The sequence below is a fragment of the Zosterops lateralis genome (genome assembly GCF_965231275.1).
Source record: "Zosterops lateralis genome assembly, chromosome: W".
Lineage (NCBI taxonomy): Eukaryota > Metazoa > Chordata > Aves > Passeriformes > Zosteropidae > Zosterops > Zosterops lateralis.
In genome coordinates this window covers 30,512,332-30,527,879 of record NC_139801.1, presented here as the reverse complement: position 1 = coordinate 30,527,879, position 15,548 = coordinate 30,512,332, and the positions used below count along the sequence as shown (strand labels likewise).

Here is a 15,548-nt window from a genome sequence, read left to right as displayed (position 1 = left end):
CATTAATAATTGGCAAATTGTTCTCCCTAAGTGTCAATGCACACAGGTGTCACTTGGGACTTCTTTGCCTTTTTCATCCAGGCTATTAACCACTCTTTCCTTTCATTCTGACTCTTTACATTACTTTAAAGAACAGCTGGGTACAGGCTCTTGGCCCAGACAAGGAGGTCTCTGCCTCTAAAAGACTCTGCAGGAACAGAGTCTAAAAGGCCTCCAAGAGTTGTATAAAATAATTGCTACAAAGCTTTGATTGATGTAGATATGTACAGCTGCAAACCACTTTTCAAGAAACCTACTGCTTACCTTAGGATCTTTTGCGCTGAATCCAGAAATGTAATCATTGATCAAGTTAAAAACAAATCCTCTGTCCATAAAGGTCAAACAACGCTGGAGAAAAAGAGCAACATGTGGCCAACCTGAGGCATTGAAGACTGTAGTCAAAATAGATAGTGCTGAGATAATGTAGCTAGGACTTCCCTTTTGCTAACAGAAGCCAGACTGAAGGAACTGATAAGGAACTGATAAATCATGAGAACTGTCATAATAGGGCTTCTGCATCCTGAATAATCAATAGACCCTATGAACACAATACAATCATAAATCAAACAGTCCTGGGAAAAACAGGATTTAGCTGTCACAAACACTAAAGGTTAAAAAGTCAGAGCTGAGGAAGACAATCTTACTTCATCATTTTGGGACCCCACCCCATTAAAAAGACCACCGACCCATTTCAAAGAACAAACTACGCATGCTTGATGGCTTTTTGGGCTAATTACCATACGAAGCGGGGAATGGGAGGTATCAGAGCTATGAATATGCATTTGTAGTTTGTGTATTCAATACTCCTGAAGATAAAAGACCCTGTGATGATCTGTAAATTGCACGTGTGTTTCTGAGAGCTATCCCGCACGCTGCCCGGCGTCATAATAAACATACACTTTCTAACTTAAAACTGTTAGAGAGTCTTTGTCCGTCATAGTTGGATATTGGTATTAGATCAATGTCCATAGTTTTTTTAATAAATCATTTTGGCGAGCCAGGCAGGAGAACTGCTCTTTCTGGCCGTGGGGCCGGTGGGGTCTAGGACCCCTCAGGGCGCCCACCCGAAAGTTTTCGGGGTGAGGGCTCCTCAGACCTTACCGTCCACCCGGGGAAAGACCTGAACCTCCTGGAACTACGGACAAAAGGTATGTTTAAAGAAAAATGTATTGAATGTAGGTACCTTTGAATAGAGGCGGCTTATAAGTCATAAGAGACGTCTTATGCAAAGCAGAGGCCTGGGTTTTGGAATCTCCGAGGAGTATTGTTGTTGTGTTGTTGTGTTCCAGGTAAAGCTGGTCACTTGTTGGCTGCATTCCAGGGGAGGAAAGCAGCAGCAGCATAGAGATGCTGGTATTGGGGCGTAGTGGCCCCATCTTTGGTTTGTCCAGGTAAAGCTGGTCACTTGTTGGCTGCATTCCAGGGAGGGAAAGCAGCAGCAGCATAGAGATGCTGGTATTGGGGCGTAGTGGCTCCAATTTTGGTTTGTCCAGGTAACGCTGGTCACTGTGAGCTGCATTCAAGGGGGAAAGCAGCGGCAGCACAGAGCTATTGATATCGGGAGCGTAGTGGCTCCATCCATGGTTTAAAGGTGCACTTTGGTAAATTCATAATCTGAGAGGCTAGCCTGAATTTTTGAGGTGAACAGGGTCCCGTTTTGAGTTGCGGTCGCGAACGCTGGATGTGTGTGTATTCGTGTCTGCTTGGGTTTTCTTTGTGATTAATTTGTGTACCGTATGTGTGTGAATTGTGAAAGTTTGTGTTGTAAGTGTTTTTGTTTTTAATTGTGATTGTTTGGGTTTTCTACCGTATGTGTGTAAATTGTGAAAGTTTGTGTTGTAAGTGTTTTTGTTTTTAAGAAATTTTAAAACCCCCGCCGATCCGCGGAAGGATATCTCTGCTGAAAAGCAGAGGAATTCGGGGGGGGGGGATGTGCTTGGGCCGTGACTGGAGGGTGTCACGGAGAGCGCTGTAATTTCTGACTGCATAACTGATAGTGTGATTTTAATCAGTGTGTTGTTCAGTAAAAAACATCTATGGGTGAATAGGCTGTTTGTTGTTTATAAGAAGAAAAAAAAAACAAAAACGGGAGTGGAGAGTTTTGAGGAGTTTTGTTTTAGTTTTTGTTTTTTTTTTTTTTTTTTTTTTGTTTTAGTTTTTTTTTTTTTTTTTTTTTTTTTTTTTGTTGTTTTTTTTTTTTTTTGGGTTTTTTTTGCAAGCTTGTGCCAGCATGCCACCGAAGTGGGGGGTTGTCCCCGATGACCGGCGGGGAGCCAGGGTTTGTGGCCTCAGGCTGTGTCTTTGAAATTCTGAAAAAGCCTGATGTGTTTGTTTTAACTGTTGTTTGTTTGTGGAATACAGTTTTAATTGTAAAAAGAGCCAAAACTGCCTGACCGAGAAACCCCCCGCTTTTTCCTCAGTGCAAAAATTTGTGGAGTGTTTTTGAACCCATTGTTTTGTGAGCCTAAAAAATTTGCTATCACATAAACAGGTTTTGGTGAAGGGAGACAGTGTATAAGAAGTTGATTGCAAATTTTCTTCAATTGTTAACTTTTTGTTTTAAGCACAAGAATTGGAAAGCTGGTTCAAAGAGTTCCCCTGCCCAGGGATGGAATTTCAGAAACCCTAAAAATTAATAACCAGTAATTTGAATTATGTGTCTGGGTAATCACGTGGGTTTTTCTTTTATTTTTCCTTTTTTATGTAAACACAAATTCTTTCTTCAACAGCTGGTGCTTCGAGCCTTGTTTTAAAGAATACATATTGCTAACTTTTTGTTTTAAGAATAGAAGGAACAAGAATTGAAAAGCTGGTTCAAAGAGTTCCCCTGCCCAGAAACGGAATTTCAGAAACCCTAAAAATTAATAACCAGTAATTTGGATTAAGTGTCTAGGCAATTGTATGGGGTTTTCTTTTACAAAATTGATTAAGGTCCCCTTTTCCTCAATTGATTTAAAGATTTGGGAAAAGGGTGCTAAAGGCGATCGAAGTGATCTAATAGGGGTTGCTAAGAAAATGAAGTTTGTAATCAAGCAGCATTTATCAGATCCCAATTGCTGCTTGATGCCATAACAGAAAAAAAAAAAGAAATAAAATTCTTGATAAGACACCGGGGCAATAAAACCCTAACACCTGTAACCAGTAACTATGTAATAGTAAAAGAAGCGGCGGGCCAACCTAAAAAAGGCTTACATTTACAAACCATTGAAGTTTAAATTGGGGAAACAATAGAGAATCCATCGATTTTATATATGCCTAATGCTCCATCTGCACTTTTGGACAGAAATCTGCTAGAGCAGCTGGAGGCAAAAGTAATATTTAAAAATAGAAAAATTATTTTGGAGGTAAAGAATCAACAATATGTAAAACTGTTAAAAAAAAAAAAAAAAGAAAAAAAATAATAATAAAAAAGAAAATAGAATAAGTGTTTCCTGGAGTGTAGGCTCCTGACATGTCGGCAGGGCAAAGAAAACTTTTTAAAGATAAAACTACTGAAGGAGTGTCAGTTTAAATTCAACACTCCTATCGTGCCAAGCCTGACAAGTCATACAGGCTGGTACAAAACTTAGCTGTTAACAGGATAACTGAAGGCTTGTATTCAGTAGTCGCTAACCCTTATATCTTGTTAACTTATTTACTGTTTTAGATGTGCAGATGCTTTCTTTTGCCTCCCTCTCCATAAAGCCAGCCAGAAAATCTTTTCATTTGAGTCCTTTGAGGTGGTCCGTGCACAGGAGAACCTCAAACTGGATGGAAGATATTTGGGGAGCAGCTTGCAAACAGTTCCTCCAGTATGCAGAAGACCTCCTAATAGCTACCCAGATCCAGGAAACATGAGTGGACCGGACGGTAAGCCCCCTAAACTTTTTGGGCTTGCAGATCCCAGAAGAAAGCCCAGCTGATGAGGCAAACAGTCATTTACCTGGGTTAAGAAAGCTATTCAGGCCTTTGACCAGCTAAAGAAGGCCATCATGTCAGCTCCAGCCCTGGGACTTCCAGACACAGCTCCTAAAGGATGGCCAGAGTGCCTCAGAATTCACTCTAGGCCAGAAGATGCCTGTGCTAGTGTCCCATACAATGTCTGCAGTCCTTGAAGAAAAGGAAGACATTAGATCTCCCAACAGAGATTCCTAATGTACCAAGCTAAGATTGTGGTAACTAACACTGTGAACCCAGCTTCCTTCCTCAGTGGGAGTATAGGAGAACCAGTGATCCACGACCGCCTGGAGACCATCGAAACCACCTACTCCAGTCACTCGGATCTGAAGGAGACCTGGGTTACTGACAGAAGCAGCTACGTGGTCAGTGGAAAGAGGCATGCTGGGTATGCAGTTACCATCAGCAGAGAGGTAATAGAGTCTGGACCATTGCCCACCAACACCTCTGCACAGAAGGCTGGATGCCTTTGAGGTAGTCCTTGCACATGGAGCCATTTGAAAAAAAATCCTAAAGCTGCTAGATGCTGTGCAGCTACTTGAGAGAATGGAACAGATCGCATCAAAAAGTGAGCTCTAATTGGAAGAATATGCTGGCGGACAGAGAGGCAAAAGACGCAGCTAAAGGTGAGGTACCCGATGAGACAATTGAGGCAGCACTTCAAAATAGATAGTGCTGAAAGGTAAGCCAGTATATAATATAAAGGGTAAGAAACTTATTAAAGCAGAAAAAGCAAATTATAATCAGGAAGGGTGGGCCATGACAGAGAAAAAGAAGCTTGTAGTACCATCCTATTTGTTATGGCCATTAGTGCAAAAAGAACATGGGAAAACACACTGGGGAATAGACATCTTGTATAGTTATTTGAAAGAAAGAATTGTGGCCAGAAAGTTACAAGGTACAGTGATACAGGTAACCCGTCAGTGTAGTCTTTGCCTCCAAACTAATTCCAAAAATACACCAAAGCCTAAAATGAGACAAATTGAGAAAGGCTGTAGACCTGGGCAACAATAAAAAATTGATTTTACAGAGCTGCCCAAGAAGGGGGAATATCGTTACCTATTGGTGTTAACTGATACCTTTTCAGGATGGCCAGAAGCCTTGCCTACTAGAACAGCTAAAGCCCGAGAAGTAACCAAAGCATGGTTGCAAAAATAATACCGGGGGTAGAGTCCCAGCCACCATATCCCCAGATAGAGAGCCACAAGTATATGGTGGCCCTAAGAAATATGTCGCTGGAGCTCAAAACAAAAAAAAAAAAAAAAATTAGACAACCTAGAAATTAAGTCTTTTGCAGAAAAGTTCTTGGAACCACAGTGAGAAGGAGCATTCCAGATGCTTCTTACTACTTTCACTACAATCAAGATCAAAGAACAGAAGGCCTGGATCCATCACTCCCGAGTGAAGAAAGCTCCAAAAGGAATCTGGAAGATCACACCAGGCGACGATGAACTAAAAGACCACCGTGAAACTCACTCGGAACCACAAATAGATGGACTAATAGTTATTATAGACACTATGTGGAAAGTTGTAATTATTGCTGTAATAAGCTTAACCATAACAAAGGTCAATGCAATACTGCATAGGTACAATGTGACTGAGATAAACAGGTGCCAAAGAAAAGCTTATGATGCTTACTCTCGTAAGGCTTTAAATAAGATGCTAAAGGTTATGGGAAGGAAATGTCCTCCATTTAGACTCAAAATAGAGGGGTGTGCAATAAAAGAGTATGACTCAAATACCTGTAATAGAAAGGCTGTGATCCCCAGGTGCCATCTAAAGATCTCTCACTGGGGTGCTAGGAACAGGATTGGGAGGATTTCACCTATAACCCTGTGACTAGTACAGTGACAGCCTTTGTTGTAACTATACATGCCAATAGTCCCCTAAAGATTAAATCATGAGGGAACTGTATTGTACCCTTCTGAACACCGAATGTGAGCACAAGAAATTGAAAGAAAATAGCAAACTGTTAATCTAGAGCCCTGTACTGCAAGAAGACAGTTAGGATCTGTCACTTTGAGACAAACAGAAAACTTCACTGGTGTATACAGGGCAAGGTTGTGTCTGTCCAAAGACAGCATGCTGCATTATAGAAATAGACAACCAAGTTGTAACCCAATTCAATTTGTGTGTTTGCAATTTTTTCAGAATTAAGGGATGTGATTTTTCCTATCGGGCTCCTGTAAGATACTGCCTGTACCCATAGGAACATCCCAGATTGAAAGAAATCTTAAAGGAAAATTAAGGAAGAAGGACAATTAACTGTAACACAGAAACCATCAAAAGAGTATTTAAGAGGCTTGAGGAACATTTATCCCATCATTAGTGGGATGTGCCTTTTGAGTAGTCTCCAACAGCAACTGGTATACTAAATGCCTTAGTCCACCCTATAGTTGTGTTGCTTATTCTGGTTAGTATAAGTTTAGTTTTATCTGTTGTGATGCTTGTTTGGAACTGAAGGATGCTACGACGAATAGCAGCCTTAACCTCATTATCAAAAGTGTATGGCTTGGTCTTAAGAGACACTAGCTGTACAGATTGGATTGATGAGAAAGACTCTTTTGAGTAAAAGAATTTACTCACTTTAAAAAGAGAAGTGGGGAAAATGAGGCATTGAAGACTGTAGTCAAAATAGATAGTGCTGAGATAATGTAGCTAGGACTTCCCTTTTGCTAACAGAAGCCAGACTGAAGGAACTGATAAGGAACTGATAAATCATGAGAACTGTCAAACTAGGGCTTCTGCATCCTGAATAATCAATAGACCCTATGAACACAATACAATCATAAATCAAACAGTCCTGGGAAAAACAGGATTTAGCTGTCACAAACACTAAAGGTTAAAAAGTCAGAGCTGAGGAAGACAATCTTACTTCATCATTTTGGGACCCCACCCCATTAAAAAGACCACCGACCCATTTCAAAGAACAAACTACGCATGCTTGATGGCTTTTTGGGCTAATTACCATACGAAGCGGGGAATGGGAGGTATCAGAGCTATGAATATGCATTTGTAGTTTGTGTATTCAATACTCCTGAAGATAAAAGACCCTGTGATGATCTGTAAATTGCACGTGTGTTTCTGAGAGCTATCCCGCACGCTGCCCGGCGTCGTAATAAACATACACTTTCTAACTTAAAACTGTTAGAGAGTCTTTGTCCGTCATAGTTGGATATTGGTATTAGATCAATGTCCATAGTTTTTTAATAAATCAAACCATTAAAAATAAAAGCAGTCATCCTAAATCTCCTCCATACTACTGTCCTGCCAGCATCCAGATTTCATCCTCTGGGTTGCTGCTGAATTTCCAAAACATACATGATCCTGTTTCTCTGAAATCATTTGGATGATCTTACTTAAGTCTCCAGTGGACAACAGAAATATTTAAAATGAGAGTATACATATTTCAGGTTCCAAACAGTTGCTAGGTATGCCTGAAAACCCTCAGTAACATACAGTTACTGTCTCTTTGGAAAGAGAAGGTTTCTTTCCTAGGAGAGCTTATCCCCTCAAAAGTTTTTACAACTGTAAAAACCAAAGACAAGATAAATTAAAACCACATTTGTTTGCTTGCTCCATATTTCTCATTGTCTATATTTTTCCCCCCTCATAAAATCCTGGGAGAAGGAAAAAAACTGCTGACCTTGATGAAGTAAGCCAAGCTAAAGTTCACATTCCTGGACCCTTCAGGGACCTCATTGTAGCGGATGGTGACATGAGGAATGATGGCAAGCAGCAGCAAGTGCAGGGCGTGCTGGTAGGACTCAGGGAACCTCTGGCCCCTGGGCAGCTGAAACCAAGAGCACATCCCAACTCGGTGCTGAAAAACAGCAGCTGGGGAGAACTGAACATAGACACGAGTTCTTTAGCATTTGGTTTTGTTGCTTCCTAATAAAACAGTGATCAAAGAAAGTATTGGCTGCAACTGCAGTAGGCAGTAACAGAAAAGGAAGCTGCACAAGTCATAAGGACTTCTGGAATTTTTAAATTACAACTGAGAGTGAAAGGGTGGAAAAGGGAAAAGCAAAATGAAAAAGAAAGTTAAGCTGTTCAGTTTGGCAGGTTTTTTTTTTTAGAGTCACATGGCTTTTAAGAAAAGCTTTTGGAGGAGTTTGTGACATTTCTGTAAAGCAGCATTGACCAAATTCTTTTTTACCTTGATTTTGTTTTCTTCCAGTAAGTACATTGCCATGGACTTTGCAAGTGCTTGTTGGGGGTTAGGTTTGCTCCTTTTTACTTTAAAGAATTTTTTCTCCATAAGTTACCAAGGAGACTAAGTGTTGGATACTTAAAGAGTACTTGACCGAAACAAAGAGATGGCCAAAGGTTTTTTTTTTTCCTTATCTGTTATAACTCCAGAAGGGAAGGGGTAACTGCCTTCCCTGATAACAAGTCAGCTGTTAAAAAACCGGGTGGGGTATTATCTCTTCTCTCTGCTCAGTCCTCCACTACCCCCATGGGAATATCTTTTGTTAATGCACCATCAAAGCTCACCAATGGCATGACACATTTCATCATCCTATTGTGAGATGCTCTACCCAAGAAGAAGCCAAACCATTTCCACCTAGATAAAAAGGAGCCGCAAGTATCACCAGGCACTCCAGTGTTCCCACGGGATTCCCAAAGGAAGATTGGACCCACTTTGGGACCCCTGGCTCCACAGGACCATCTCTGCTTCCAACAGGACCACATCTGCCATTCCAGGAGGGCTGACTTTGGACTCTTTCCAAAGCCCTGACTAACAGGGTGTCAGGTTGTATTTCTGACTGTCAGGGGTTTTTTTTTCTGGGATTCCTTGTTTGTTTGTTTGCTTATTCTTTTGTACTACAACATTTGTATTTTTAATATCCCTAGTAACGAACTGCTATACCTATTCCCAAAATATTTACTTGATGGCCTTTTAATTGCAAATTTATAATAATTTGAAAAAGGGGAGGGGGAGCTTACATTCCAAGGGAGACTCCAATCTTCCTTGGCAGATACCTGTCTATTCAAACCAAAACAGTGCTTCAAATAAAAACCATGAGTACTAGAATGAACAAAGAATACTATTACTTTTCTCAGCACGATTGAACATGACTGATATTCCCTGACTATGTGGGGAAGCACCTATGTGGGAGGGAGCTCACATTCAATGGCTTTTTGTAAGCACTGCTTGGCTAGGAATAGATGCCTTTGCTGTCCTGCCAGTCTTAGGGTGGGAATAGATTTAGCCCCTCTGCACCCCAATGCACCCTGCCAAGAACCAGCAGTTTGAGGTGCAAGCCCTGCAAAGGCCCAGAGAGGCAGAAACTCAGTTTGCCTCCCATGAGTCACCCTTCAGGTGTGGCTTGAGGAAAATAGGTAAAACTGGCAAAATGAACAGCCTTTTGCTGTCTCCTGTCATAGGCCTAAACAGAGGTTCCCTGCAAGAATTCATCTCTGTTTTAAGGGGAGAACCTCAAGAATGTGGATGCAAGGAGTTGCCCTGGCAGCTTTGCCCCTGCAGTGGGTTTAGATGGGGGTAAGTGTTGGGCTTTATACCAGACCCCCTTTTCTTCCCCTCTGCCCTTGGCAGCCATGTACTGCCAATACTTCACCTTGAGTAGCTTATTGATGGCTAGAAAATCTGCTGACTGCTTCAAGATGGTGGCCATAGAAAGCACCAGGATTTCATGGGTCATCTTCGCCTGTTTGGCACTTGGTTTCTCAGCTCGAAAGATGTACTGAGGCAAGAACAGCAGTGTCAGCATGTGCCTGCTCCCAGCAGGGAGTCTTGAGGGGCAGTGTGTCATGACTGACCTTTATGAAGGAGTGCAGGTAATGGTCTAGACCTTCTTCATGGCACTTGGACACGATGTGCAGAAGAACCCTGGGGAGAAATGTGGTTTGTGTTCAGCACGCAACATGAGGGCAAGTTCCTCTACCTCACAAAAGCAGACGTGTCCCATCCTGCTCAACCCCAAAAGCCTCTCTACTGGCATGGCCTGATTTGCAAAGTGACAGTTCTTGCAGGCCAGCAACCCCACACACAGCTCCTGCACCATCCTTGCACAAAGCACTCAGATGAGGTGCCCAAAGCCTCTTCTACACGTCTGTGCTGGCCCAGGAATCACCCAGACAAGCTGACTTTTAACACTCAAGACTCCTTGCACGAGGAGGTGAGACAGAACATTGTCCATCGTTGTTATAATCTGATACCTCCTACCATTCCCAGAATTCATTAATTCTGGAAGCCTCCTTTTTTTTTCTTTTACTTTATTTACATCATATGCTCCTTGTTACATGCACTGGATTATTTTGGGCTGTTGCCTTGCAGTGTGGGAAGGTCAAGCAGACCCTGGAGAACATGCCAGCCCTCTGGACTCACTCCCAGGCAGCTGATCAAGGCAGCAAGAGCCTGGTTTCCCCAGCCACTACTGGGGATTTACATTCCACTCCCAGCCAGAGGGAACAACAAACTATTGCATGTTGCCACAGAACCCACAAGCCAAACCACAAGGAGTTTATGAGCCATTTATCAGATAAAGTGGGTTTTAAATTCCACTATGAAAATCTGATGAGAAAAGAGATATTATTAAACAGAAAGCTACTGACAAACTGGAAAGCATCAGGCCAAGCTTTAATAAAAATCTCTGGAAATGAAGGTGGGAGCTGGTCACCCAATAGGTACCTGAGGTCACCTGTTCCCCTCTCCTCACCCTCTGGTGCTTCAAACAGCATAGAATTACAGTGCTCCACAAAGGAAAAGTTCTCATGACCCACATCATATGGCGCAGGGCTATGACTGCAATAGGCACCACATCCCTGGGGACCAGGGCTCAGCCTCCAACCTCCAGTTCCATGGGAGCAGGATGCTTCTGGTACATGGATGCATGCTCTGTATTGGGACCAGAGGATGACATCCAGCACCCCCTGTGCACGTCAGCACTTCACTGAGGAAGCACCACAGGAGGAAGGTGCATGTTTTAGTACAACTCTGGGTTCCAGAGGGTCGCTGCCGGTGCCAGGCAAGGAAGGTGCTTTCGCTGAAGCTCCCTGCAGTGCCCACCTGGGCCGGCGCTGCCCTCTTGGGGCCGGAGCAGCACTGGAGCTCGGAGCCGGCACAGCGGGAGCTGCAGCACGCCACACTCAGCTGCAGGGCACCTGGAGCAATCCTGACATCAGGGACTGGTGTGCTGGGATGAGACCAGGATACTGCTCCCCACATCTGCTGCCTGCAGCTGGGACACACCTGCACTCTGCAGCCTTTTGATACGACAATAACTCGGCTCCCAGAGCCACCAAACCCTTTCTCTTTTGAGAAACAACCCAGGAGTATCTTTAAAGTACCACATTTTTCCTCACACCACTCCCAGGACAAGAGTCCCACAATGCCCCCATGCCACCCACATGATCCAGGGGAAGACAGCAGCAGGGGACAGCCCGTGCTGTCACTTAGCACCCTGTACTGGGAAACCAGACTCTGTTTTGCACTGCCATTTGTGGCTTTGCATTTGTCACTGGATGGTTCACCCAAGACTCACAAGGTGCAGTTGACAGCTACTTCATCCTCCTGCATCAGGTTTGTGAGGACTCTAAATAGTTGCATAAGAATTACAGGTAGAAACTGAATCATTACTTGGATCTCCATTGAGTGCAAACACTAAAAGAAATGTTCAAAACACAGACACTTTTAGTTCAATGTTGCAGATGTTAAAAATTTAGTCTGCAGACATTTCTGTGGCAATGGGACAAAGGCTTCAGGGTGTGAAATGCTTCAGCCCACTGGAGGACAGGGCAACTTGGACCCATACCAGGACTTGCTGCCTCCTTCCAGCTGACAGATCCCAGCTGCAAACCTTCAGGGAGCAACATAAATCACTCATGGCAGGTATTAATCCTCCTCTCAGATGTGTCCAGGCATCTATGACTTAATTAGAGGTCACATTTGATTTGAAAAGCCCAGAATTTAAGGATGAAGTTTTGCTCTCAAATCTTCTTATCACTTGTGCCAGTTTTTTGAAGTCCCATTTCCACAAATGCCTTTGGAGCATGAAAAATTGCTGCCCAATGACTTTAAGAGACTTTTCTTTTCAAAGAGCATAGCTTGCTGTCAAAAATGGAGTTTAAGGCACTTGGTGAAGGTCAAGACTGTCTCATGCATATGCTCTCCATCAATCTCACAGAGCTCTTGTGCCGGAAGCTCATTATATGAGTCTAGGAAAGACAGCATGTTTAATTTTCAGTTTTCAAACCTGAAAATCTAATGAAAGATTTTTAAATCTATCTAGCTATTTAAATTACTGAAATTATTGAGGTGGTGGTAGTGAAGAATCCCTCACTTGTGGTTTGCACATACCAATCTCCCTGTCTGTAGACTGCAGTGAGGGCGCTGGGGCTCAGCAGGACTGGGACCTGGCAAAATGCTCACAACAAAGCTACTGTGATTTTAGTGCTTGGCTTCATAACCTGCTATTATTTCTATTCCTTAAAATTTTTATACATTATCTGACACACATTAAGTAACCCTGTGGTGATACATCCCCACCACTGGAAGCGGAGCTGTTGCTACAGCAGCACTCTCAGAAACAGGCAGTTATGGAAGGAAACAAGGACAGTAAATAGCCAAGAATAATATTCCCTGCAGAAGCCTTTGCTGAATCTGCTCCAAAGCCCTTACTCATGCTGCAGTGATTACCAAAAAGCTGGGTCTAGGTCAGAGGTCACCTCTGCTCAAATTTAACTGGCTGATAATCTCATGTATCTTTTTCAGCCTGAAAAAATATCTCCTGCTTCGAATGGGCTTCCAGAAAACAAGGAATTGTGCTACAGTTTAAAGGGCTGAATCAAACCTAGAACAGCAAGGGAGGAGTGTGTGAGTCCACCAGGAGAGAGCTTTGCCATGAGCATGGCAGAACAATGCTGACTGCTTGTTTTATCCCTTGTGGAAGGCAGAGGGAAGCAGCACACAGAAAATCATCTGACAAGATTAAATGAATGTAGGGACATGAAAAGACATTTCATTTAAATACTAGCCCATCTGATAGGATAAAGCAAAAGTAAGGGTACTGCACAATGCACTGACCCCAGCAAGGGTGTGTTCCCATAGGGCAGGGTTCTGGGTATTTGCTGACAGTCTGTAAAAACACAAATGAAGCCCAGTGACAGGCACTGTTCACCTTTAGGTATTTAACAAGTTTTCCTGGCACTTCCTTAGCTCCCGCCTGAACCAGCTGGCAGTAGTGGAAGAATTTGTGCAAGTGCATGTCCTGGAAGAGACAAACAAGTTCAATTCAGCAGCCTCAACATTTGTCAGCCCCTACTTCACCGCTTGCACTTAGAAATCTGGTGACTTACCTGCAGCAGTGGGCCATGTCCCCAGCAAACCCCATGTCCCTGCCAGTGGCACTTTTGATCTCCAGCTGCCATCTCCCAGGACTGCTCTCTGTCTTTTCCAACATGCCCACCCACTGCTCAGCCCCTGGCTCCCAACTAACCTCAATATTTAGCACAAAACTTCCAGCAGTGTTAAAATTCTCCTGTGGTTGTACTAACCTGAGCCCAAATCCCCAAAAAACACTGACCTGGAGAAACAGAAGCCCTCTCAACAGCTGCAACTCACAGAAACTGCTTCACCACCTGCATCACCAGCCTCCTACTGTCCATCTGAGGCAGACTCTCCTTCCTAATACTCTCCCTCCTCCTCCAAGGTTAGATTTAATTACTAGGTTATTTAACTCAGAAAAGCATCTGGAAATGTAATTTGGTGGGGAAGCACAACTACTGTGCTGCTCTCAGTGCTATACAGAATCAGTAAATCTCCAAAACAGATTTAGATGCTGAAAGCAATTTGCTCTAAATGTAAATGTAGCTGATGACATCCAGCCAAGGGCATTCCCCCAGGAGCAGTGCTGACAGGACGTGCCCTAGAGAATGTGCTGGGGATCTGTGCTGCACATCACGTTAAACTTAGGGAAGTCCACCACTACCATAAGACAGCAGAACACACTAGGACTTGGTAAAACAGCCTGAACTGCTTTCAAACAGAAACCAGGACTGTTTTCTTGTGTCTGCTGTTGTCAGAGAATTTTTATTTTTTTTAATTATCAAAAAGTCTAATACTAGCTTGGACTCGATGATCTTAGAGGTCTTTTCAACATTAATGATTCTAGAGTTTGGGGAAACCTCTCACATGAACCAGTTCCCTCTTTTGCATCATTGAAGCAGGTCATTTGCTCAAATGTTTCCTTGGTCCTGCCAGTTATAGTGCAATTGGCCAAGGAAACATCAGCTTCTCCCTAGGCTCATTCAGTCACACAATTATCTCATCCCATCCAGCCAAGGGGCAGATCCCTGCAAGTAATCCCAGCCATGTTGCTTCAGAAGTATCTCAGTGCTGCTTTGCAAACCAGGTACCAGGGCCCTCTTTCCCACACCACCTATGGCTTAGCTTTAGTAAAGACACAGCAGTCTCTTCCTTTGCATTTGTGCTGGAAGTTTTTAAAGCGTTTGACTTACCTGGGTGTAAATGGTTGAGTCCAAATGGATTCTGATTTTAAACAGTGGTTTTGCTCCATCCACTCACTTTGCATCCATGCTGGGCTGCTGTGAACAGACAACATCCAAGTACTTGGTTTCAGACTGTGGTGAGAAGGTGGCTCTGTGCAGACACCTGGTCAGAAGGTACTGGCTGGGGTGGAAGAAGGGGTTCACCCCCAGTACAAACACCATCTTCCCCATGAAAACATGCACACAGAACACGGGCTCACTCTCCTGCTCTGTGCCATCTACAACAGCCTAGTCCACCACAGAAATACCCTCTGCAACTTGCATAAGCAGAGAAAGTGGAATTAAAGGTGTCCTGTCTCCCATCCCTAAGAACTTTAAGCTTTGGAGGTGCCCTGCAGTAGAGATCTTTTCAGCTGAGCAAAGCACCAACAGAAACCCAGAATTTACAGTGGTAACAAAAGTTCAACTTTCCTCTTCCTTTTCCATTCAAGCCCATCCTAAATGGAAGGCCTTCCTACCTTCCGTGAGTCCATGTCTCCAAGCCCCAGGTACTCAGGGGGGAGGTTGGATGACACTGGCAGATGCCGCTCCAGGATGACAATCCACCCATCCTTCAGCAGCGGCACCCAGGCGAATCCCACTGCAGAGGCAACCATGGCAGCAGTCAGCAGACACACAGTGGTACATGTTCAGCTCAAAAAGAACTCTGTCTCACCCTGGGAAGTCCAAACCTGCAGTTGTGCAAGTGGCTTCAGCAAGGGATCAACCATGTCAGTGTCATTAAGGTATCTTTTACCTGGTGAACAAAATTCAGACACAGAACAGACCAGGAGTGTGAGGGGCAGGAATAGTGGGTGAGCCATGGCTGTGCACCATGAGGGTCCTTTGAGGACTGGATGAAGGGAGAGGCTTCCTAACCGGTGGGACCCAGGTGTGCATATGCCTAGTGTTGGTAGGATCAGCCCCTGAGACCCTGATCTTGCAGCAAGTTTTTATTGGTGACTTTCCTGACAACAGCACATTTGTGCAAGCCCCAAACTGGTGAAGAGGTGTCTTGTGTCTGCCTCGGCTAGCCCTGACACCTCAACAGTAAAGGGTAC

At 43.6% G+C, this 15,548-nt stretch overlaps 1 pseudogene across 1 annotated transcript in view; it reads right to left on the bottom strand.

Annotated features, from left to right (window-relative positions):
• LOC310922245 (dedicator of cytokinesis protein 11-like) overlaps positions 1–15,548 on the bottom strand; it is a 104,971-nt pseudogene that overhangs the window by 45,622 nt on the left and 43,801 nt on the right. The window contains exons 23-32 of the transcript in view: positions 14,967–15,088; positions 14,458–14,544; positions 13,119–13,208; positions 11,484–11,602; positions 9,760–9,829; positions 9,544–9,683; positions 8,135–8,204; positions 7,622–7,768; positions 304–387; positions 120–187 (exon numbers count right to left, since the gene is read on the bottom strand). The product of the transcript in view is annotated as a dedicator of cytokinesis protein 11-like (transcript). The remainder of the gene's footprint in view (positions 1–119; positions 188–303; positions 388–7,621; positions 7,769–8,134; positions 8,205–9,543; positions 9,684–9,759; positions 9,830–11,483; positions 11,603–13,118; positions 13,209–14,457; positions 14,545–14,966; positions 15,089–15,548) is intronic.